At 42.7% G+C, this 26,363-nt stretch overlaps 1 protein-coding gene across 3 annotated transcripts in view; it reads left to right on the forward strand.

Annotated features, from left to right (window-relative positions):
• znf536 (zinc finger protein 536) overlaps window positions 1-26,363 on the forward strand; it is a 213,499-nt gene that overhangs the window by 42,023 nt on the left and 145,113 nt on the right. For all 3 annotated transcript variants that reach the window (XM_079339213.1, XM_079339211.1, XM_079339212.1), the window contains exon 3: window positions 11,807-11,916. The gene's annotated coding sequence lies outside the window, so the exon portion shown is untranslated. The remainder of the gene's footprint in view (window positions 1-11,806; window positions 11,917-26,363) is intronic.

Below are 26,363 nucleotides of genomic sequence, written 5' to 3' on the forward strand. Positions count from 1 at the left end.
AAAATTGATTTTGTCCCTGTAATTACAGTATGTAAACTACTTAGCCGGGATTGCAAAGGAAGTGATTTTCTAATTACGTATATACTCTGGTGTCTAATGATTGGTTTTTTGAAGTAATGAAGAGAGGGTCCTAACGACTCCACTGTGTTCTGTTGTTGAAGGGAGAAGGCTAGAGAAGGGGAGCGTTTGGGGGGGAGGAGAGGTGAGGTGAGGGGGGCCGAGGCTGAGAGAGCATCGTTAGGGCAAAGACAGCCGGCTTGGATACAAAAGGGGGATGAAAATTGAATTTTTGCCAGCCAGTGCTAGCACGCTAACACGGAGGCCCTGTGTTTGGTTTGCATGGGATCTGGAAGCTAAATGGAGGCTGTGACTTCTCATGGGGGTCGCCAGGCCCGAAACCAGCCCCGGCAATCTGGACCTTGCAATTAAAACCCCTTGGGGTTTAGGGATTCAGGACATCACACATGCACAAGAGAATTCAGACTCGTGCTGGCTACAAGGACACACAAATAAGCATACATAAACCCCTTCGCTATGTCTGTAGCTCACATTCAAACGAGCATTAAAGCCCTGATACAAAAAAAAAAAAAATCTGAAATGTTCTGCGAAATAATAGAGTGAAACTAATATGTTTGCTTCCAGGTCTGCTTTCAGTCTTCATGCTTCGCTAAAGCTAACCATCCGCTGGCTTCAGTGCTATATTTAGCATAGAGACATGGGAGTGGTATCAATCATCTAATTTAAGTCTTGCCAAGAAAGCGAATAAGTTTATTTCCCTATTACTATTCCCTTAAGTAGTAAACTGAACCCTTGCCCATATCAATTTTGCAGCAACATCCTTACTTGGTCTCCTATGATCAGCAGCTGATGGTGGCTAATCTAAGCATATTTTAACATACTCAAAGCTGGGGTAAGCTGTTTCTTTTTTTGTCAGGAGTCGTTCCTTAATAACCTTTTAGTTTATTGTTTTTTTTTTTTTTTGAATGGACTTTGGTAAAGTACATTTTGTACCTCGTGGAGCCCTGAGATTACACGTTTTTAATAAGGCACCAAGTTCAATCCCTACTCACCTCTGAAAAACTATGGTTCGGTTTCGTCATCATTTTCCAGATTCCCAAATATCAGTGAAAATTATTCTTCCTTCAAACTGTATTAAACTCATGACAGGATGATTCAGGATTCTTAGTTTTTCTCAAAAGGGTCCAGAAGTCCTGATTTCCCTACAACGGTTGACCAAAGAAGTTAAGAGTGTTTTCGGGGCGCCGGTGGCACAGCGCGCGCGTCCCATATAGCGAGGCTTTGCTCCTCGCGTGGGCGGCCCGGGTTCGCGTCCGGCCTGTGGCCCATTTCCCGCATGCCTCTCCCCGCTCTCTCCCTGTTTCCGACTCTGTCCACCTTCCTCTCTCGATCAATAAAGGCCAAAAATAAATCTTTAAAAAAAAAAAAAAAAAGAGTGTTTCCTACACATGTCGGACTACATGTTAGCTGTCCATGGAGCTCAGGATCATTCTGTAAAAAAAGAAAAAAAAAAACATCCCATACATACCAGTTATCTTAAAAATACAACATGTCTGCACTTGTTAGTGTAAACATTGAAGAGACACAAAAAGGACAAATCAATGATTTTTTTTACTATGACAACGCAGCTAAATGTGCAGTACACAGTAAAAACCCACAAGAGTGCAACTCTTAGTGAAGTCAGTCTAATTATCTCACTGCATAAAACATGAAGCAAAGTGTGTTAAACTAAAGACAGAAGCAGTATAATCCTCCAGTTTAAAGCACATGAACCCACTTGAGCACTCTTCTCGTCTTCTGACCACTCGGAGCACTTTGACTCTGCAGGTCAAATCGACACATTCACACACTTACGACGCCAGCGAAGCAGCGTGAGCAACTTGTGGTTAAGTGTCCCGCCCAAATAAACATGTGGCTGGGGATCGAACCCTCGACCATCAGGTGTAGAGACGGCCGACTCTACCCACTGAGCCACAACCGCCTCACATAAGAAGGTGGGTACGACGAGCGCTCAGCTTCCTCTCGTTCTTTTGATAGTTCGGGGCCTCAGAATGTCGTTTTAAGTCTGATTAAAACAAATTAGACTCTTCAAATATCCTATTGGAAAAAGATGACACACTTCTTCCGGTCATTCACAGTGATGAGGGAGTTAATATTCCACCTTTGACGTGCGTTCATAAATAAGGATCAGCTATCGAGTCCGGTACACAGTGTTTTTGTGGCGTGGAGACAGCCAGAGAGTCACTCTATCAGACAGGGAATACAGAGATAAACTTACAGGGTCGCAGAGCACATAAAGCGCACATAAATCATATCACACAGAATGAGTCAGTGTCTCAAACATGGCTGCACCCCCCCCTTCCTCTCTGCTCTTAACATATCTAACAAAGCTGAATATATTTTCCTATCCTTATCTTCTGTTCAATATTCAATATTTAATTATGACTTTATTCATTTATTTTTTTTAAGACTTTTTTTGCTGGTGAAATAAAAGGACGTGAGTTAAGCTTCTGATTATTGGGCGGGAAAGATCTGTGGTTTTTAGTTCCCTGGGAACATTAATAAGTGACAGAAAGCTAGATTAAGAAAGCTGGGATGCGGCTCGAAAGAAAGAAAGAAAAAAAAAACGGCAAAGCTTTGAAATGCTGCCAGTATCACCAACTGCACTCTTCTGACACAGCTGATTGTAAGAGAAGCCGATAGCGCAGCCGGCGTATGCCTTTAATAATTCATTTAGTTAGGCTATGATCTATCATTTTGTACCTTTTGACATGTGATATTGAAATTTAATATTGCATCAATACAAGTGATGTATTGCCAGTCGTCAGGAGAAAGGATGTGGATTGCAAAAAGATCCAGCAAACGCCTTTTCACTACTCTCTCTCTCTTTCTTCCCAAAGCTTCATTGTACTCCGAGTAGAAAGGCATAAGAGAAACATCTGTCTTTTTTTCCCCCTTCCTTTTACTCCCGGCTTTGATATGTGTGTTTAAAAAAATGACAACTTAAAATGCTGAGGGAGAAAGTCTCCCGCTAAAAAGCAGAGTGTGGGATGAGGGGTGGGGGTTGTGATGGAGGGGGGGGGGGGGGGGGGGGTTAACATGACAGCAGTGGCTGAGGGAGACGTCACACGTTGTCAAGGTCTTTGACATGACTCTTTAGTGCGGTGAAATCCCACAGGCGATATTCGGGCTGAGAGCGGAGCGTTAGGTGCTGGGAAGCAAAGGCTGCTGTGGTGGTGTCAGTCGAGCCCGGCTCCCAGTCTGCTTCATATAAGCAGCCTGCTCTGAGAGATAGGGACGCATCAATAGCAACACTGGCTGATGTCAGTATGAAGTATATTATATGTGTCAGAGGATTTCCCTCAACACTAAATGCTGCTACCAAGAGGGACAAGCGGGTGGGGGGGACCCAGATTAAAATGCAGAATCTCTTTTTCCAGATAAACGTAAAGATCCTCTACATTTGTCGAGGTGAAACACCGATGTTCTCCCTGAGCTTTCATGACCCTGGATCAGTATGAGACAAGCTGTATCTCGAGTGTCAGGCCTCAGAAAAAGGCTTTTATGCCTTCATTCATCTTGGACAGTAGTGTTCAACTCTCAACCACAGTAACCTACAACAAGACAAAGCTGAGACCAGAGTGCTGCGAGTCCGAGAGAAGACCAAGACATTTAGGGATCAAGACCAAGACCATGGCAGGGTGAGACAGAGCCAAGACTAAGACCATAAATATCAATCAGGTGTGCAGCAGGTCCGTCACTCACTCAGACTGTAAGGCTGGAAAGGTTGCGGCCATGACAAGAGGATACACATCTAATTATGAATGAATTGAAGTTGTTTGTTTTCCTTCTAATCACAGTAATGACGTGGTCTTGATTTCAAATCAAGTCTGCCCAGTCTGAGACCGAGACAAAGGGTTTAGTTTAGGAGACGAGACCAAAGCTGAAGAAAAAACACCAGCCTGGCAAGAAAAGGAAAATACTTCCATTCATGCATCAGTGTAGATAGAGGTTATGAAAGCAGCACCTTTATATTTATGAGGTTTTTCTTTAGATTACATTAAACTGGAAAAAAAAAAAAACACATGCTCAAGTTTTGAAGAAATGTTTCGGATACTTGAAACTGTCCATCGTTGGAGGATTATTTCTACAAAAACCTGAACAAACTCAACCAACACAGACACATTGTTTTCTTTACATCTGTACCAATATATATATATATCTTAGCATTGTGATACACAAAAGTCGTGCTGTTGTTAAGAGACGCTGAAGGCTTCTTTTTCCACTTGAGCTTAAGCGATGAAATGAAGATCTGCAACCTCTTCACTGCTGTGGATGAGCGCATCCTAACACCGCTTCATCACCATCCACTGCCTGCCCATGTCACACTCAGTGTAAAAAAAACAAACTACGGCTGGTGATGGGCCTGATGATTACAGATGACGGTGTTGATGATGATAGTGATGCTGTCAGTGGCAATGACGATTACGAAGGTTGTCATTACGTTGATACATGGAATCATTCCTCACTGGTGAATTATAACATATTCAGCTAAGATACACCTAACGTTGAGCGGCTCTGACTCGTCTCCTCCGTGGGTGTGAATGTGTTTTCTTCAGGCAGATCAAATAAGGCATGCGTGATGTGTGTGTGTCTGCGTCCACGACGGCTTCCTTTTTTTTTCCGCGCGACTTTTGGCTGAATCAGAGACGTTGACCTGGTGTGATGTGTGTTTGTGCAGACCCGTGTCACTCTTGTTCCAGAGAACTGATGAGTGTGTGCAGCTGTGTCATTAACACCATGTTCGTGTCTGTATTTGCATTTTTACCCCTGATACACGGATGTCAATTAAACAGAGGAAGGAGGGAACAGTTTGAGTGTCGATTCCTGCATTACTGATTTCTGCATGACCTGCTCCTCGGAAAATCAACTCCTCCACCCGATCCGTTAATTTCTCCCTTTCTCTGTTAATTACAGTGAAGACGTTGTGCTGGTTTTTAAAGCAGCACATTGTTGCAGGGCTTCCAGGAATGTTGACCTTTAGCTGTGCCCTGATCTGCTCTCAACATGTAGGAAGTCTGCCATGGTTGTAGGTGTCTGGCTATGTTAACAGTGGGAGAGAGAGACACAGTGAGAGAGAGAATTAGGTGCAGTTAGGAGGTGCCTTGGGTTGCATCGGGTCGTGGTGTGCCTCCCTGCTCTCTGCCTTATGTCAAGGCTTTATCATTTCTCCTGCCAAGGTCCCGACCTGAAAGACTCAGGATCAGCCTTTTTCACTGCAAAACACTCAAACCAAAGCAGGCCGAGTTCTTTCATATCTCGTCGCTCTTATTGTAAACTAGATTCACCGGACAAGTTCAGACAAACGTTTGATTTCAAGATATAAAAAAGCAAAAAATTGTTCACAATGCGGGAAAATATCCAACAGTGGAGCAAGTGAATACACACCTAATTTAGAAGCGACGTTTCATTTTGAGATCCTCAACTATTTCATTTTTATTGTTGATTTTTTTTTTTTTTAATTGGTGAAAGAAGTTGACTATCTGGACTTTTCAGGTGAATGGTTTTAAACTGAGTGTAATAAGACGTATTGATCAAGAATGGACAGAAATACACAGAGTTTTTGCAGTGTGGGCTCCATAACCGCTTATATAATTTAGTTTTCCTGTTTGTGGTTTTAAATATCGTTGGATTATTATTTCAGAAAAACTGTGAATTTGAACGCAAAGCAAGAATGTAAATAATTTCAGCAACTCTAAAAAAAATACCTGTTACAATTTGAAGAGGTTTACATTTTACAATTTAATGCACAACACAATAAAAAAAAAACATAAATCAGGGATGAATGAAACAGAAAATGTCAATTCATTGATTGAAAAAACTACACAGATAAAGTGAATGTCTTTCAGATATGACTTCTGGCACTTTCTGGTGACATTGGTAATCATTGGGATGAAGTCCGTCTGAAGGAGTTTCTGAAGCTGATATTTTAGTTTGTGATCACTCAACTCTAAACTCTGTTCTGCGTATTTCTTTGTCTTTGGTGATTCTTTACTTTCTCTCCAACATTCTTTCTTTTTCTTCCTCCCTTTCTTTTTTCTTCCTCATGCCTCGGGGGTGCATTCGACAGGTCAACACCTCAGCGGGTGGGTCGTTGTGGGCCAGGTGACCTTTGTCTGTCATTGTTTTGCTCCTCACACCTCACCCAGGGAGAAGGGGAAGGAGCTTAGTGCCCTACACCTGCCACCGGCTTTACTGTCTGGGGCGCACTTCATGGTAGTGTGCCAAGGACGGGAGGAGAAGATCCCAGATGATTCGTACTCTTAGCCAACAGTTGGTAGATATTAGACTTCTCAGAGAGTGGGTTCACTGTGGGTTAAGTCTCTGAACGCCCGTCATGTTGAAAAGAAACCAAAATGAGCCGCTTCTATGTAGATGAGCACAAATGAAAGCGACGTTATAGATTCCAAATACGATTTCCGCTCCTGCGTGCAGATAAATCAAACGCACCTCAAGTGAACGAGGGGACGAAGATGAAATGAAATACCCAAATGTTGCCTCCGCTGAGGCCTGATTGAGTTCAGGTGGCTGGAAAGTGTCTCACCCAGGGCTAGTTGTCAGTGAAGGATCTGCTGTCTTCTCATCTGTCGGTGCTGCAGGCTAACTGATGAACACCGGGTGTGTTGCAGTGACGGATGTTTGTGTGCCTCCTGTGTTGCGGGGGGACAGGCCGCTGACACACTTCATATTTCAGAGGCAAGGTCTGAGGAAGAAATGAAGATTGATGTGGAAAAATGGAGCCGCAACTCATCGCCCATTCCACACATATATTATCATTTACACATACGTGACACCTTGTCTGTATATCTGTATACACATATGCATGGGCATGATCCAAGGCCCCACACATTTTCACGTGGGGGGGTTTCCTCTGTTATTAGAGCCATGTGATATAATTGCATTTGATCTCCAAATAAACAGGGAATCAGTCCATCTCCTCGGTGGAGATGGCAGATGTGATGGACGAGCGCATTAGCGGCGAGGACAACATTAGATTTGCTCAAAATTATTGATCTTTTGTTTGTGAGCCAAGTCGGCGATAAATAACAGTGCATGGGAGATGTGACTCATTATCAGTGTGCCAAAAGCCCGACAGACCTCTGTCAAAACACACTCTCCTTCCCCCCCCGCTCTTCCTCCTTCCTTTCATCTCCGTCACTACAAACCAATTTAATCTGTTTTTAATCCTTCCCTCTTTTCTGTAGCCGGCGCCTTTAATGCAAGGCCTCACTGTCACTATCTGATTCCCTTAAAATTTTAATCCTGCACTGATAACCCTGTATTATTACTTATTACACACACACACACACACACACACACACACAGGCGGCAGGACACTGACACATGCATACACATACACACATGCAAATATGTACACACATCGTTTAGTGGCTCTCTCAGTTTTTATTCCTTTTTACCTTCTTAGTGAAGAAAAAATCCTTTTATCACACAATGGGTAATTTATATCCATTACCAGCGTTTTCAATCCTTTTCAGCGCGGCTGTCACTGCCTTTGGCACACTCGTGATTAATGTGATCTAATAATAGTCTGCCATTATATTTCCTTTAGTAAAACATGTACCAACATCCTATTCAGCTGCGCCAAATTCATTGCCCCTTAAAATATTTTTCCCCCTTTTCGTTTGAAAGACAAGATTACTGTTTTTTTTTTTTCGTCTTCTTCCTATTCTCCGCCGCTTCACCTCCCAGAAGGTGATTATTTGAGGGGTGAGGAGGGGAGGGGTGGGCATGATGCAGGGTGGTTTGTGGGGATGCATTTGTGTGCAGTGAGGTCGGGGGGGAGCGTTTGGTGTTTGGCCACATGGTTGAGACTTAAAGGAGTGTTTTAGGAAGATATTTGGTTTGCTCTCCGTTCAGAAGAAGATGAATTCATTCTTCAGGAAACAACACGTCTGTGTATTTGTCAGTTTATCGTCAAGTACGTTTGCACACACACATATTTAATGTAAATGATTGTCTACAAGTTTCCTGTGTCTTAGTGTATTTTTTTAATTAAAAATATTTTTGAGGGGCGTCGTTGGCCTCGTGGTTAGCATACTATCAGCTTATACAAAAGCCATCAAAAGCTCAAATGTGGACCTGTCAAATAAAAAGATAAAAGTTTTTTCTTTTTTTTTTGTTAATGATTTGGACTTCTGTCTTGTCCTGGTTCTTATTCATTTAGTCTGACGTGCCAGAACTGAAAAGTTTTTTGTTCCTCGTTCTGTACAAAGTGTTTGTTTTGTTGTTTGTTGAAGGTTGAGCACAATGTGATCTAAAAGGAGTGGACACACTGAGCAGCAGATTCAGCCCAAACATTTTCACACTGTTTATTTTTAAAACCTTTTTATGAAGTGGTGAATTTCTTTTTTTTTTTTTTTGGTTCGGAATAATTTCTTTAGGCTGACAGACAAACGACAACTAAAACATACCTTTAATTAAAAAATCAACTGGTCAGTAATTCATGATTTTACCGCCATTTTTATTTACATATAATCATTTTCCATCTATTGTCTTTTTCTCCCTCCTTTTTCGTAGGTAGTTTGGGATGGATGATGGAGAGGATAGACATTCCCCATGGAATGAACATAGGATTAGGTGTGTGTGTATGTGTGTGTGTGTGTGTGTTGCCGGGGAGGTGGTCCAGCAGTGGGCTCTGTTCCCTCCCAGCCGGACAGCCTTAGCCAGTCTGCCAATCATGGGGCACGCTTCAGACAGGGCGTTGCCAATGCTCAGACACACACACACCTACACACACACACACACATGCATGTATATAGTCATACACACACACACACACACACACACACACACACACACACACACATGCTATCCTGGCTCCTTCTCACAAAGAGGGTTAACCCTTACTGGGTTCTTAGACTTGTATCCAGGATGAACAGGTGGTCCCACAAAACATGGGCATCCATTTCCTCATGACTTATCCCAGTGTGTGTGCAAGTGTGAGTGTGTGTGTAACAAGAGGGAGGGGTAGACATAGACATTAGGGAAGAGGAGGGGGGGACCCATGAGCGTCAGTACACCTTATGTACGTGGGTTTCTTTACGTGTGCTGCTGGTGTACGGAGCAGCTTGCCGAGGCTCCCGTCGCTGTGTGAAATTGACATCAGATGTCTGATGGCAGAACAAAATCACATCCAGCTTCCATTTAGCCCGGGACAGATGATATATGTGCTCCGTTTGAACATTTGTTTGTGTGTGTTTGTGTGTGTGTATGTGTTTGTTGGTACCTGACCTCGGACGCTGACCACACCAAACACAGCTGTCAACACTTACATCTCTGTTTTTTTCCCCATTCGGTGCACCCTGCTCCTCGCCCCGCTTGAATCCCTTCATCCAGGATCCCTCCATTAAAGATAACTGGTATTGAGCCACATCTTATTCACTTCAATCCACCTCCCCCTCCTGTCTCAAGTGATCCCTTCCCAGCAGAGAAAATCGAAGGTAAAGCGCTTCTAAGGCGAAAAAGCAGCTCTTCACTTTGGCTGTTTTAAATATCATCCTCTCACACGTGAAGCGATGCAGGGTTGTGAAAGTCGAAATCACAGAATTACACATTTATCACCTGACCGCTGCATTGATCTAAGTTATACTCCTGCTGCTGAAACCCAAAGCCGAGACCTTCTCCGCCTTTGATAAGTGTACTCTTTCATGAGCGAGGAAAACACTCCGCTCCTTTTTTTTTTAACTTCACTTTATTTGTTCTTTTGTGATTTTTATGTGGCTGAGTTGCTCCGAAGTACACACAAACACACACACACAAACACACACGTACACTTGAGAAATAGACGTTTTGGAAAATATGAGTAAGTAAGCAAAGAAGAAAAAAAAAAAAGGAGAGAAAAGCAGAGAGCAGAATGGAGCGAGCGGAGGAGATAAACATAAACAGAGCAGAGAAGAGAAAAAAAAGGTTTCACTGAGTCAGCGGGTTTTAGTCAAAGTCTGATTAAACGAGGTGGGAAACGGTCGGGGTAGTAAATAACAGAGGTGTCAGAGTGTTGTTTAATGACCTGGATATCTAATGCATTAAATACATAGCTGCAGATCCAAGCAGAAGCTGATTCTTCTCCACTTTTAAAGCTTAATATGCAGAGGAGTTCACACATTCAAGAAGAATTCAGACTGCCAGTGAAAACAGGCGCACTTTACAGAATGACCTCGTATAAAAATAAAATTAGGTAATAGTATCATCACACACATTACGTTTGTTCTGACATGTGTGGGTGCAGGGTTGTGCAGTATTAATATGGCTGCAGCTTCATTGTCTAGATGGTTTAGTTTTTTTTTTTTATTCCATACATAAATGTCTCTTTTGCATGTCATTGTCATCGTCTCCTTTTGTTTCCCAGATAAAGCCTTTATTTAGGGGGGTTTGATCCTATAATACTCTACTGAGATGCTTTTTAAAGGAGATTTATATTAGAGGAGATTGTTGTTATTTTCTGGCAATTAACCATTCCGGTTCATTAAATATATATATATATATTATTATTATTATTATTATTTTTTTTTTTTTAAAGATGGAAATATGAAATAAATACCTTGTCGCTGTTTCCTACGACCCAACTGGACATCTTGACCTGCTTGTGTTGTTGATCCTACCACAGCTCGAGAGCTCTGAGGACTTGATTTGAAATGTTTTAACTTTGTTATCAATATGCCTGAGCTCTTTTAATTCTCAGCTGTTCAACATGTGTTATGACGTGTGTCGTATCGTGGCCTCTGTGTCGTCACATGCATCGTACTGCAGGGTTTTGGTAAATGCCCACCTGCTGTTTGGGTCTAAAGAGTCAAATTTGAACTGACTGTGACTTTTGATATTACTGCGTAACTGTAGCTAATAAACACTTAACGAGTACCTCAAACAACCGTACTTAAAAAAACCACCAAGACTGTCCCTTTAAAATGCACTTCAAATATACTTCATCAATGACAAAGCGACTGATTTCAAAACAACTAAATACATCAAAAAGTGACTGATTTTAGTGAATTCAGAGAGTGTAATCCGTTGATGTACAAAAACATATCAATAAGCAAAACTATTGCTCTGACTCATGTTGATTTATTGATATAATAATGTGCTCTGCAGTTTTTTTTTAGGATGTCCCACTCTCACTAAAAAGCTGCTAGACAAAAAACGGAGCAGTTAATCTATTAGAGGAAAAATAACAAATGTACAATATACTCCTCTGTTTTTTAATCATTACTGTATTTCTTTTTTTTTTAATAAATGGTTGTCCTTTTAAAAGATTTGTCCTGAGTTGGAGCTGAACAGTAGGGATAATGAAATATGTAAGAGAGGGATTAGCAAATTGGCAGTTTTGTGGTCTCTCAAGGGATGTGTTGATAATACGTAATATGAAATATCACCAGTTATATTTTTTTGTTCAGAGGCCCAGTAGCTACGACGTGGAAATGTAACAGACTTTTAATACATAACACATTCAGCAGGATGGAGAGTAAGTGGCCGAGCTGTAGAAGGTGTTCAATGAGCAGGGAGCTGGAGGTGTTCACAGGTTATCGCACTACAGTCGTCAGAGCTGTGCAGTCGATTCACCTTCCCCTCCTCTTTCCAGGGGGGGGAAACCCCGACAAGAGGAGGGGATGCTCGAGGCAGAGAGAGGGGAGGGAGGGAGGGAACAGGAGCAGTGGTGGCTGTGAACTCAGCATTTTCCTTATCTTCTCTCTCTCTCTCTCTCTCTCTCTCCCAGGGCTCCCCGATCACTGCCGACCAGAAGCTGAGCAGAAGCTGAGGCTGGCTTAACGGGGCTAAGCACACTGTCACGCTGTTGAAGAAACCACCCCCCACCCGACGTCTGAGGTGACTCAGGGTTTTCGAAGGAGGGAGGGAGCGAGGGAGGGAGGGAAGGAAAAGGGAAGGGGTCAAGTGGGGGGAAATTGCATGAGAGGGTTGGGGGGAAAGGGAAAGGACACATGAGTGAAATGGGAGATGAATGGCAAACTGTTGACTGATTTTCAGGGTTTTTTTTGCTTAAGTTTGGTAAAACTCAATTAAAGGAGAAGGCAGGGAAAGCAAGGTGGGGAGGAGAGAAGGAAGGAACAAATATGGGGGGGGGGATAAGAGCAAAATAAGCAAGTAAGAGAACTAACTGATGGGTCCATGGAGAAGGTTACAGCACGCCACACCACAATGCCATCTGTGAGGTGATGATGACGATCACTGTGACGATAAGGATGATTGTGATAATGACAAACGCACACACAATGCAAAGCAGCTGGCTGGGCCGTCCGCCGTGTGTGGACATACAGAGCGTCTGCATGGGCATATGAACAGATAATTCCCATTTAATCCCATCAGTTATCCATGGTAGTACGTTTACCCTGTCTATCTTTAAGTCCGAGCTGGCTGCCTCTTATCTCTTTTGTCCAGACCAGAGGCTGTGTGTATATTGAGCACCGCCTAGGTTTTTTTTTTTTTTTTTTTGTGGATGTGTGACTTCACCTATGATTGAGGGATTCAGATGTAGGGAACGGCAGTTAAAATATGACTGAAGCAGAGACCAGCATGAGGACAAGTTAGCGTCTAAAAACTTCTACAGCGTGGAAAATCCCAGCAGGCCTGTGTGACCCGAGGCTGACGCTCTGGCATGCTCCGAGGACACGAGGTTAGTTCACCTAGCAGCTATTTCTTGTCCAGCTGTGGAAATGCCTTTGCCATCATATTAGGAATATCTAGCTGAGGTGTGGATGAACATGTTGCATTCATCTGTTAATACATGTAGCCATGGTAGTGATTTATTTTAGCTGATATTAAAGTGGGGATTGACTGTGTGCCGATTTGACATCTTAATGTGGAAGTATGACAGAGTTAGTGAACTCTTCTCCTCACACAGCACCTTCCCTCATTTTTTCCCTGGCCAAATTTGGACTCTGACACTAAATGGATCAGATGTAAGTGGGAGGATATTTATATATGTCTCTGTGTGTTAGTGTGTGTGCAGCTGTGTGTGGTTGTAAAGTGAGGCATTATGGCACAAAAATGCCTGAATAATTTAGCACTCACATTATTTTCTAATGCCATTCTTTAGAATCTGACTGCGTCACTCTAATAAATGTGCATGTCGGAAAGTTCAGGGGATTTTGTAGGGCGCCTGTGAACAGTGAGTGATGGCAACCAGCCGACTCTCAGCTCCCTCTTGTCTACCAACAGCTCCATGTGATCCCCGTGCGCCATATTCTTCTCTCAAAACGAACGCCGAGGCGAATCGAAACAAAAAGGCCACATATTTTATTTATGTGTCAAAAGTGCGGTGAAAGGAGGGAAGGAAGGGGGGAGTGGGGCGTATCACTCTATCTGCCGGTTGATATCATTCCATCCATGCAGATCAATTCTCCCGGACTGAGGGAGATGAGAGGAGCAGGCACAAGAAGGAGGGGGAGGAAGGAGAGCTGAAATGGTGGTCGTATTGATTTGTCAAAGAAATACAGCGTTGCGTGTTTTGCTTAAACGTCCACATAAACCTGAGCTGTCAGAGGTGGGCGGTCATATACTGACATTTGGCCACAGAGACATGGATTGTGGATTTTCTGCTTGGCTTGGCTGTGCACAGTCTTAGCCGTCAACTTCAAGTGGAAACAAGCCAATGTGTGGCCCTCGGTTGAACAGAACTGCACTTTGTTGTGTCCTCTGCAACAAAATCCACAATATGCATAAAATATATGCCTCATGAATGACATTGTCTTGTAAAAGCTTTGTGACAAGTACACTTACTTGCCTTTCCTGATGCTTTTAAATGCATCTGTCAATAGTCAGCTAAAGTTTTTTTTCTGATAAACACTGTGGATGACCTATTCACTCCTAAATGATCCTTGACTCTGGGAGACAGTCATGCTGTATGAAACTATGTTTCCACTATGTGTTAGCATCAAGCTAACAAACTAAGATATATACTTCCCGGTCCATCGGTGAGAAAATGTGCCAACACTGGAGAACAATTCACCAGCTGCCACTGCAACCAACATCTCTTCTTATAGGTCACATATAGGCTGTCCAGGAAAAACTAAGTGTTTTTCTCTCCTTAATATGAAGTTAATTAAGCACAAAAAATGGCAAGCATTGCAATAAATATACAGTATCAGAATGTGAGGATGCTACTTTAAAAGTATAACAATTTATTAACAGTGATGTTCATTCCATAAAAAATAGTGCTCAATGTCTGGCAAGATTTTATGACCACATTCAATGTCCTCTGCTCACTTATTTTTTTACTTTTTCGGCGTTTGAACGCATGTGTCACACCTGGCCACAGAGATCACCATACCACATGCTACATTCTCATCATGACAGTCACAACTTGACACCAGTTCAACCCCCATATTCCTCCGAAAGGAAGGCCACAATAACCAAGGGCTTCTTTATTTCAAACACGGCCGTGCATCTGCAGCTGCTTAGGCCCATTACATTCCTTAACTGTGAAAAGCTACACCAACCTTGGTAAGATTGAAAGAAACAAACACATTGAGGTTGTATCCCTGCATATTTCGTGAGATAAATTAAGACCACCCACACAAATTTAGCTGGCCGCAGTGACACACTGACATTTTAAAAAGATAGCAACTTTGCGCTTAATTAGTTCAAGGAATCTTCAAGTGATCCCATCATGTTTATCCACTTTTATTTATTTATTTATTTTATTTGACCACACAGCATCTCAGAGAAACCCTCTTCCACTCTGACTACATACCTGGCACAAAGACAAGAGGGGAGAGGGGGATGAAATTAAAGAACAGTTAAAGAAAACGAGAGAAAAGAGCAGTGAGTGTGCACAGGGCCATAATAGGGATAGTTTAACCATTGATCGAGAGCAGTGGTGGAAATGGCAGCTGTAAATCAATTTTATCTTGGAGCAGCTAAAGAGTGTTTTCTAATGAGGTTAATGCCACATAATGGCTAAATTCCTCAGCTTAAAAGATGCCCTGAAGGTGGCGAGAGATAGATGTCACCATGAAAAGCTTAACACCTCACCATTCAAAACCAAGCAGAGGGATGCCTTCTTGTTTCCATCAGATTGCTTTTTAAATGATGTTTAACTTTTATACATTAGGAGATTTCAGAGGGGGCGTTATGTCATTCAGTACAAGGTTTATAGACGGCTTGTTTCTTCCACACACTGACACATATAAGGCTGCGATTGGGTGGTCATTAAATAATTCACCCTGAGTTGATTAATCATATGATGAGCCCCTCCTTGACTCATGCTATCAGTCCAATTTGAACAAAAGCTGCAGAATAGCCCTGAATACCATTCGTCTTCCGAGTGCTCGGCAGCGAGCAGGCTAGCATGTCAAACTTGAACGGGCTGGGTACTGGCATTGAAAAGACAAACTGACCCGGCACTAATACATTATGAATCAAGTTGACCTCTTGCAAATAGTGGTGTTTATGGAATCCTTTGTTATGTTGGAGATGAGCCCTGAGTGGTGGACCGCAAAGAGCTAAGCAATGACCAAAAACCAAACACTCTGCTGCACACAAGGACAGCAGAAGTGCACTGTCCTGAAAGGTGTGTTTGTCCACGGTATCAGAAAAAGTAAAGGTCAGTGTAGATCATTTTTTCATGCACGATGCAACAGGCTAAGCAAAGTAGACTTATCTTCTAATAAATAATTTAAATCTACTTTGGGGACCATGCACCTTTACCATGTTGCACTCCTAAAAAAGTCTTGAAAATCTCCGGCAGACTGTCCCAAAAATCCTCCGTGTTCAAACATGCATCTCGCAGCTGTAGACCCTTCCGGTCGGATGGGTCAGGTTCTCAGAGGGTAGGACATGAGGAGAAAAGAACAAAGTGAAAACGTCCGTTGGAGCAGTATAGTCTGGCACAGAACAAAATGCAATTGTATAATTAATTAATTGCATCTACAGACATCATGCCTGTAAGAAGCTGGTCCCCGGATATAAACATTGTCATTTAAACCTCCATTTCTGAAGGTTTAAATGACCATATACCAGTTCTCAAAAGCATCAGCAGAGGTTCAATGGTAGCAATCTATGTTTCTCTACAAACCCTAGACTTGACCCAAGGGTAAAGTACTACTGTGTACATTAAACACAGTCTATCTTGTGTGTCTTGACCAGAAACAAATAATCATGGCTTCAGAGTGCATACCAGCCTGAACAGTTGACAGTGGTGGAATTAAATGGGTGGGTGAGCTTCTGAGGAGCCAAGAATGTTGGTTCCAAACCGGAGCTTGTCCAAAGGTAATTACAGTGTGCACGACACAAACATAATACAAGCAAACGTCAGCTACTGTTGCATCGTTTCTTTCTAGTTTTTTTTTTTTTTTTTAGTAGATCATCTCATGAATGTGCCTTTCTGCACCCTTTCCTGAGGTTGGGTTGGGAGAGGAAGCTTTCAGAGTCAACAACTCAAAGAACCACAACTGATATCTGCAGGGATTCCCAAACCATCTGCTGTCGAGGCTAATCAGAAGCTAGCTAGTGAGCTAGCATGTCAGCAGACGCAGACGTGTTAAAAAATATTACATTACACAAATCACATTTGGTGGTAATGGAAGCGTAAGGAATCCTCTTCGTCTCGTGTGAGAGTGATTTGAGGAGTCTGTAAGCTGTAAACGAGACTCCACCAAGAGGCTGTTGACGTAGAAGAAGAAGCAAATGTATTTTGGTGAGGTGGAGGCGCTGTGGGTGAACTGCACTATTCGTGAGGCTTGAGACGACTTCCAGAAGTGTCAAAGTTTAGAATATCTGAATCTTATCCATCGTATTTGTGGTGGATTTTTAACTGATGTAGCCCGAGTTAGTTCAGTACTTATCAGATATATTGATCTTAATTTAACATTCTCATTTAAAACCAGTGAAACAGACAGAGGATATCCAGTCATATTCAAGAGGAACACAGTGCCTGCAAATTAATCTGATGTGTCTGTACGTGTGTGTGTGTGTGTCTTTAATAAAATGTAGTACAACCAGCGTGCGGCATGAAACTTAAGGAAAGTTCATCTCCACAGACCTCTAGCATTGATCACTGGGGCCCTAAAGCTATTATCATGATCTAATTAGGTTTAACATAAGTCTGTGTCACGGCCCGGTGCAAGGCTGCCTTGTCCCCAATTCCACACTTTCTCAGCATCCCTATATAAAAATAGCATCCGTGTGCCACACATGCATGAAAACCAACACAACCAAAACACACACACACACACAAACCTACGCTGAAATCTACTTAAATGCCAGACTGAGGTCTAACATGGGGACAAATGATGTCCTCACAGTGAGGAGTTTTCTCTCAGGTTCTCATCTCCTTTAGCTACTCCGACAACGCAAAGAAACATTGGTGTCGTTTGTGGAAAAAAAATAATCTTGTTCAGGGAGGATTGTGTATTTACAGTCCTTATTTTAAATACATCCATGTCATTATTCTGAGAGCTGCTGTGAGCTTGTTTAAGGGACATGCAGGTGTATTCTTTAAATCATCAGAAATGTAATTTATTTTTCAATTATTCATTGTAAGTTTTGGGGGGATGGATGAAATTGCCTAATTAATTGTTAAACTTGTCAAAGTATCTCTATGTGTTTTTTTTTAATGCCTTTTAAATTCCTAAAAGAAAGAAAGAGAGTTTTATTGGATTTGGGGAAACAAAATAAAATGCTTGGACAGGACGAAATGTATTCTCCATAAAATAACCACTCAGTAAACATCTGCTACATTTGCTAAAAAGAGAAATAGGTCAAAGTTAAAGCTAGATTTTTGCAAACACTTTCATCGCCATTTTAGGTAGAAATATTAATTTGTCTTGAACACCAACATACTGTATCCACACATTTTCGGGAACTCTCTCGCCGCTCTCTGCTTCCCTCTGAGCTGCTCTTCAGACACGATCTGAACACCCCAGGCTCAAAATTGTAGAGGATGAAACGTGCAGCCCGTGACCTAATAAGACGACCTTTAAGGTGTGCCCATTAATACAGCTGTCAGAAATATTACATATAATATCATTTGTTTTATGTAGCTTCTATCTGGGCTGCGCTGCTTTAATACAGCTGTGAATTACCCACTCTGACACCTTATTCATTTTCAACACGATTAGCAACAGTGGTGCGCATGGCTGACGCAGTGGGTGGCTGTGGCCCAGTGCACACACTCATGGGCTCATTATGCCATCGTGCAGGTGTAATGGAATGACCACCCTCCTACGCACGCACACACACTCACACACACACACACACACACACACGCAAGCATGCAGAAAGTGCAGAACATGAAAGCTTGCACACACACTGAATGCAGTAGGCCCTCTTGGCCTCTTCACAAAGCAACTTTTTTTCAGTGTTGTACAATCTAGGCATCCACTACAGTCTTATTATTTCAGGGCCACGCTGAGGACCACTGCTTCAGCCCCCATATAAGGAAAGACAAGTAAGAAAAAAAAGGTGTTAAGAGGACCTCCCTCCCTCTCCACTACTCCTGTCTCCTCTGTTATTATGAATAGTGGCGGTAAGAGAGAAAAGCATATACTCCATTTGAATCTGTTCATGGCTCCTGAAGGACCACTCTCACCAGACGAGGGCCCTTTTTCTCCCCCCCCTTCCTCCCTCTTTTGATTGATATGTGAAATCCGTCTCTCCTCGCAGCTCTAAAGGCAGTCCCTGTGTGTGTCTGAAAGGTGCTCATTGTTGAGCCGAGACCACTTTGTCAAGACACAATCCTGTTCCCAAGGAAGCTGAGCATGTCTTAAAAAAGATACAGGCCCTTATTGTGTACATTGGGGAACTTTAATTTTGTGTGTGAGGTCATTTTAATCCTGATGAATTTTTATAGTAGCGGTTGTAGTTCAATGGCTAGTCGCCCTAATGCTCTAAAGAAGGAGCAAAATAAAGGAAGAATGGCGAAGAATGAAAAACCCACCCACAGGCCTGTTGAAGAATCTAAACTTAAAGTGTCACAGGGAGCGAGGAGGAAGGCTTGAGGCCTTTGTTTATGGACACATTGGGATGTATTTAAGTTCTACAAAAGAGATTCCATGAATGGAGGCCTGATTTCTGCTACAAGGTTGGAAAATGTGCGGTCTAAGGATAGATTTGCCACGGGATAAAGTTTGTGTAGGGTAATCTCTAAGCTGATGTCAGTGAACCACCCAAGACTTTGCCTCTGAACTGATGCCAAAGAGTAAAAGGCAATAAGCTTCTGCACACACAAACACACATCTGCGACACTGCTAATGCTACGATTTAGCATTCCTAATGCATTTTTCTTAACCTGTTTTTTTTTTTCCTTCACATTTGACCCAGGCAGACTTTCAAATATGCTGCACCCCTGAAAATGTGCAGACCATTTCAGGTAGTGTGCCCTCTGAAATCTTTCGGACTGGCTTGTTGACTCATGCAGCGTACAGCGGGGGGAAGGTCGGAGGCAGGACGTGAAAGAAGAAGAATAACAGTGCAGTTGCGAACAAAGAAACAGTTTAGTTCTGTGATGACATTTTGTGCCTTTATATCCAAGTGTATCAGTGTGATGTGTGTAATGACACATATTCACTGTTAGAAAAAAAAAGGACAGACATCATGAGGAAGCTGTTTCATTAACACACCAGACGCTGGCTTTCAGTCTTCGAATGTCTCGAATCATTCAGGGGGAATTTTAAATTTTACCTACTGCGTTCTGAGATCAGCTGATGCAGAGATCTTGGACATTTACAAGATGGTCGGCAGGAAATGAGTCCAGGTAAAGATGAGGTGTATCGTGCAGGACTTCTCCAAATCTGGAAGTTTGAAGCAGTTTTGTGCAAGTATGAAAGCAACGACTGTAAAAGACATCCAAGTCTTTCTGATAATAGGGACAACTCTCTCCTTTTGTAAAACTAATGGTCGGGCAGAAGTTTGTCCTTTCATCTGGGCCGCTCGGCTGTTTTGTTGTTGTTTGCCTTGTGACCTCGGGTACATTCAGACTGGATTCGAGCCTATTAGTTAGACGAGTAGACATGTAAACACCAACAGCTGAAAATGTGATTTTCCTAACTGTGTGAAGTTTGTCTTTGTACAAATTTAAAGCACTGTAGATAAAAAACGTTATTTCATTGCTTTTTTAAACGGCTCATCACCATTGTGACAAAATGGAAACTGGATCTTGTTTGAGGAATGGCAGGGTGAGACCAAACAGCGTGATTCATAATGGTTATTTATGTAGCATGTAGCTGAGACTCAGCAGGGGGCAAAGGCATGGTCTTTACTAAGTACATGTCTCTCTGCTTAGTTTCTCCTCAGTCGTGCTCGCCGCTCATCTCCTGATAAATATTTCTCACATGGATGCCGAAAATACATCATCTTGATGTTTTTGATCATCCCAAAAATAACAAGTGTAGGAGTCTGTGTTCTTCAGCGAAGAAATGAGGTGCATTCAAACAAGTTTCACTGCTGTGCCACATCACACAGAGTTTGTGTTACCTCTAGTTCTGTGTCTGATCCTCACAACGCCCCAAATTCCTGCAGCTCGCAAATACACACTGACACTTGTTTCCTCTAACTGTCCTTTATTTCTGTCTCTGCCTCTCCCTCCTCCCTCATCTCCCTCTGTTCTGAGCTGCAGAGATCCAAGAGCGCGATGGTGCATTACTAAGGACACCTGCTCTGTTGATGTGGCCAGGCAGATTGACTGTGTACTTGTGAGTGTGCGTGCCTCTGCTTGTTTGTGTGCGTGTGTGTTTGCAGGCGTGCATTTATTCATTCATCATTTTTTTTTAAGGCTGAAACCTATCAAAACTGTTCTGGAGTGAACCTGTCTATTTCGTCTTTAAATTATGGCCTTTTTTTCCCCCCCTGCATCCTGCGACAAGCTGACATGTAGCCCTTCTCAAGAAACACCAACCCTGCACACAGTTTGATAGATGTTCAAAAACAAATGCCTTGTTGTCAGAAAAAAAGGACAGTTTATTTGTCCTAATTTACCCTCATAACCATAAATGTTGACCGTCTTAAAACTCCTTATAATGAGAATTAAAGAGTGATTCACATAAATCTGAAAGTAGACCCTCTTCTTTCTGTAAAACAGAGGTTTGGCTGCTTCACCCTCTGCTACATCCCTGAGACAGATGCTTTTGTGCCCTCGTGAAAAAAAAAAAAAAAAATCACACAGCTCCCCCCTCGGCTTGTCATTTCATTAATTCCTCAAAAAGAGAGGAAGTCGTCTTTCCAGAGGGTGAAAACTGAACAAAGGAGGCAGAGTTCAATGCCACGAGGGCACAATATGTTCTCTTACATTACACAGTACTTTCTCTTCTCGCTGCATGGCAGAAGAGAACGAGTCCAAGTCCAAAGGAATACTTCATCGTTTTATTACTGACATTTGGATGAGTCCTGTTCACCCCCACCCCGGTGCCTTGTGCCCCCTCTGCACTGCAAAAAATCTTATTCACTTAGTATGTAGGTCACATTACAGTGATGTCTAGCTATTGGACATGGGCTTAGACGACTGTTTGTCGAGTATTAAATGCTTTCGCTGCCTCAGCAGCCTGTGCCGCTGGTATTTCTCACACAGCTGTGAAACTGAAAGGAGGCAGCACGGCAGCAAAAATCATGTCACATACATACACACACATGCTTTCAAGCTCTCACGCTTTTTGTGTATACTTAAAAAAAAATCTTGTTTGCATAAAACATTCCCTTCATTCAAATAAAAGCGTTTTATGTGAAGTTGAAAACAGGTTTGGAAAGCAAGTTAAAGCCGCATCTGTAAACGAGGGCCGTGCTGCGCTGAATGGGAGGCAAACCCATTGACCTGAGGTGCTAACTCGAGCAGATGAATCTTTGCTTTTCTTTCCCCTTATCCCTGTTTGCTTTGGTTGACCTTGCAACTCCAGCCTTGATGCAGTGTGTTCACATAGCACAAGCCTAATGGCTTAGATAGGCCCCAGCGTGGCCAGTACTTTCCACTGAAAACACCCCTCCATGATCGACCCTTCGCTCCTCAATTGTACATATCACCGTTCACTCCGACCTGCGATTTGAAAATATCCAGGCAGAGGTGCGGGGCAGAGGAGGAAATTGCACCTGCTTTTATAGCAGCAGGAAGCAGGCGAGGAGTGAAGTGTTCACTTAAAACAGAGAGGCAGGAGGCAAGGGGGGCACCTCGCTGCTTTACTTTTTTGCCCTCTGTTGTCTTTGCATGAAATGAAAGATGCGAGAAGTGTGTGTCTGCGTGTGTGTTTGTGAGTTATCCTCCCCTCCCTCTGTCCTTTGTATGAAATGAGCCCAGATGGTGATTGATTTTTCAAGTGCTGACATCCCTGCTTGAGAAGCACCCCTCCTTTCCACACACACACACACACACACACACACACACACAAACACACACACACACACACTGAAACACACACTTCTTTGTGCCGAACAAGTGAGGCACACTAACATCTCAGTGCCATCATCATCTTTGTGACTGCCAGCTACCACCATTGATTGACAAAAGTATGCATGCAAACAAACAGACACACACACACACACACACACACACACACACACACATGCAAAGCCATCCACAAGCACAAAGCAAATAAAACTTAACAAATAATAAAATGTAAAGTAAACCTGCTCTGAAACTATTCGATGATGAATTGTTTGTTTGATGGACAGAAAATTACTCAACAGTTTTGATCATCCAAAAATTACTTTGATTATTTATGAAGCAGAAAATGCCAAACATTTGTTCATTCAAGAGTCTGAAACGTGAGATTTCTTTTCTCTGTTTGATATCACTAAACTTTAAAAGTCTTGGCTGAAAATTGGGAACAATTTGTGTCACCCAGCTGGGAAACTGTCATGGGCATTTTCAAGTACTTGTACCCAGTACTCATAAATATGGTGATAACTGCCAGTTGTACTTGAAGCCCTAGGCTTAAAACAATGACAAAAAAATCTAACTGTCTGTTTTAGCAGGACAAAGAAATTCAGAAGTCGTTTCCTATTCAACACTGATCACATTTTTCTGTATTTTTCTGTGAACGTAAAAAAAAAAAATGTTCCACAGATCCAAGGTGTGTAGTTAAAAAAATAAAATAAAATGAGGGCAGAAATGTAATGACCTTGTAAAAGAGGCGAAACAACAGACAACAACAAATGAGGGAGAAAAGAGAGAGAATTGCAGAGCGTATGATAGGGACTCTCTCTGTGCTGAAAGCCTGACGGAGCGATGGCAGGCAGGCGGGGAGAGCGGCGAGTGACAGAGCGCTGTGCTCCACAGCAGCCCCATTGAGTTAAAGTGGCTGTGTGGCTAAATGATGTCATTGGCTAACTAGGCGTTCTCAGGCCATTGCCTCTGTGTGCGTGACTAAATACATACAATTAAGGCCTAGGCACTTCTCAATCTCTGTGAACTCATTGTTATCCCCGGGTTCAAGTGCACTGATAATGGGGGCCAGAGGAAAACAGGCGTAGCAGCGAAAGAGACAGAGAGCTGGTGGGTAAAATAGACATCTCATTATTAGTGGCATTCTCTTTTACCCCAACAGCGCTACTAAAGCCTTGTTCACTCAGCTGTCCCCTTTTTATGCATGTGTTCTTGTCTTTTTCATGCCGCTCTTCCTCTCCGTCGTTCACGACTTTCATTTTTTAAACCTTTTTTTTTTCTTCTCTGAGTTCAGATCATACAACCATCCGTCTTTTTTTGTCCCTGCTTGTTCAGTTTCACCACTCTTCATGTTTGCAGGAGTGTCTCTGCTTCTTTCACTTCTGTAGCCCGCCGCCAGTGGACATTTGAGGAACTGCATTTTTTCTTTATTTTTTCTTTATAATTTGGCTCAAGGTTGATTGCAACTGAATGCAACTACTTTGCATTTACATGTAGCACGTGTTTGGTAAGCACTAGATAAAAAAAAAAAAACTTTCCAGCACACTCTCCAGCCTGCAAATACATTCTGTTTATTTGATAGTTTGGTACCAAACGGCTTCAGTTAACACTATTGTTTTTGGTTTTACAGTGTGCAGAGGTTGGAACTCATCTGTTTGAATCCTTACAGTATGAAGCTGAGAAGATTTAGGTGTTACCAGTTGTGGTTCATCTGAAAGATACTTTAATGTTTGTATTTAAAGTAGACGAGTAGAGACAGAAAGGGTCACTAAATGTTTTTCATTCATGTGTGCATGCACACAAAGTTCATGCTGCATGAGTCATTACCCGAGTTGGTTCACCTCAGCCAGACGTCCCTGCACCTTTGGGATGGAGGGAAGTATAAAGAGTGTTCTTCAGTGACTCGTTCTCACATAGCGGCTGAGAATGACCCCTGATACACATATTTGCTTTTTAGAAGAGTTGATGAGATGGTGTCTTGGTTCCAAATCTTTTGGGGGGTTATTTTTGTCTTCCATGTTTATTTTTGTCAGGCACTTTTTATTTCAGACTTTAATTTCTGTATTTCATTGGCTGTAAAACTCCTCCTTAGCAGCTGCAGCAATAACTTTGAAACGTATGATTTTCCTGTTTCAATTTTGAAACAGGAAAATCATCCATTTTGATCATACATTTGATCTCTGTGCAGCCGATCAAATGCAGTGGATGCCATGTTACGGTCCCTTTCTCATGACACACAGACACACACACCGTCCAGATAGTGTAATCGTCTAAAGTGAGAAATCCCCGAGGACCTCGACACTTGACAGTGATGCCCTCCAGTCTCGGAGAAAACTCTGTAACTGGAGAACGATTGCTTCTGTCTGTCTTGAGTAACTGGATTACCATTCTGTCCTCCCTGCCTGCAGGCACGCGTGCACACATACAGACACACACACGCACGCACACATGCACACTTTCACCTTTAGACATTTTTGCACCCACACACACTTACAGCACAAACACAAAGATATTCTTTCACGTCTGCACACACTCCCAGACAGATACTTTAAACAACAGTGGGATGGTGGAAAGCTCACACACAGACAGAGGCAGCATGCACCACTGTGCATGAAAAGAGGTGTGCTTGAGGCGCGTCCAGGTGGGGCGGCTGGGGTGCTGCGTTCTCCTCCAGTCGGCTGTGGGGCGCGGCGGCGGTAGCCCAGGTAAATGGATCTTATTTAGCGACGCGTCAACACGTGTAAGGGGGCCCACGGCTCATTACTCTGGGCCCTGGTCCTCTCTGCTCACCCACTGATGGATGGCAGGGGCTGCAGGGGGGAGGTGCAGGTGGGGGGGCGGGAGAAGGAGAGCAAGGTGGACATAGACCCTACCCTCCTTACCGCCTCCTTTCCTAAATCCTTAACCTTTTGCTTTAGGTACTCCTACACTTACTTTGTCCTTTTTTTGTTACTTTATACACAAATATATGTTGTTGTTTTTTTCATCTCATCCTCAACATTCTCACGTGTAAGACACTCAGTAAATAATAAAGGGTCTTGAAATGCAGATTAACTTGAATTAGGCTTCGTGCTGAGACAATCTGCAGAAGTAAGTGAGGTATCATTTGACTTTTTCGACTTACTATTCAGAACTTCATGTCCAACAAAATCACATTCAGAGCATCATTAAGTCATTAAGTCCTCCCTCTGCTTATGTTCAAAGTTAGTCCAAACAACAGGAAACGGGAAGTAGCACCACAACTCACACGTTCCCTTAGATCACACAATGTGATATAAAACAGGACGTGCCACACCACGCCATGACACGCCATGACACACTTTGTTGCCCCCTTTGGGAAATTTGTCAAACGACATTTAGAACCAGGGACAGAGACTTTTTCTTTTCCTTTGAAGAGACATTGATGCATGTCGACATAATAGTGAATTTCCTCCTCTCTACCTTTTTTCTTTTCTAGGTTTGTGAGTCTGTGATTGGCTCCCTGGGTGGTAAATTTTAGGTTAGAACTTCTGCTTCCAAACTTTAAAACCAGGCCTCCAAATGTGGTGAACTTTTAAACCCTTACATTAGCCCCCTGACACCTAATTGTTACCAGCACACAAACCTGCACTATAAATGTCCCAACCATGACACACAGCTACCACACACACACACACACACACGTATACTGCTTCTTAAGCACAGAGTCGACTCCTTCTCTTTAAGCTCACAGAGCATTCCTCTCATCCATGGAAGCAGGGCCCTCCTAGTGAAGCGCTTAATTGGCTGCAGATTGCTCTTTAACCTCAGGGTTACACCACATACACACACTCACACACACACACACACACACACACACACATACACACACACACACACAGCGCGTGCATTCAAACAGGCAAACACGTGCACAAACTCACACACACACACACACACACACACACACACACACACACACACACACACTGCT

The sequence above is a fragment of the Symphodus melops genome (genome assembly GCF_947650265.1).
Source record: "Symphodus melops genome assembly, chromosome: 3".
In the NCBI taxonomy this organism is placed as follows: domain Eukaryota; kingdom Metazoa; phylum Chordata; class Actinopteri; order Labriformes; family Labridae; genus Symphodus; species Symphodus melops.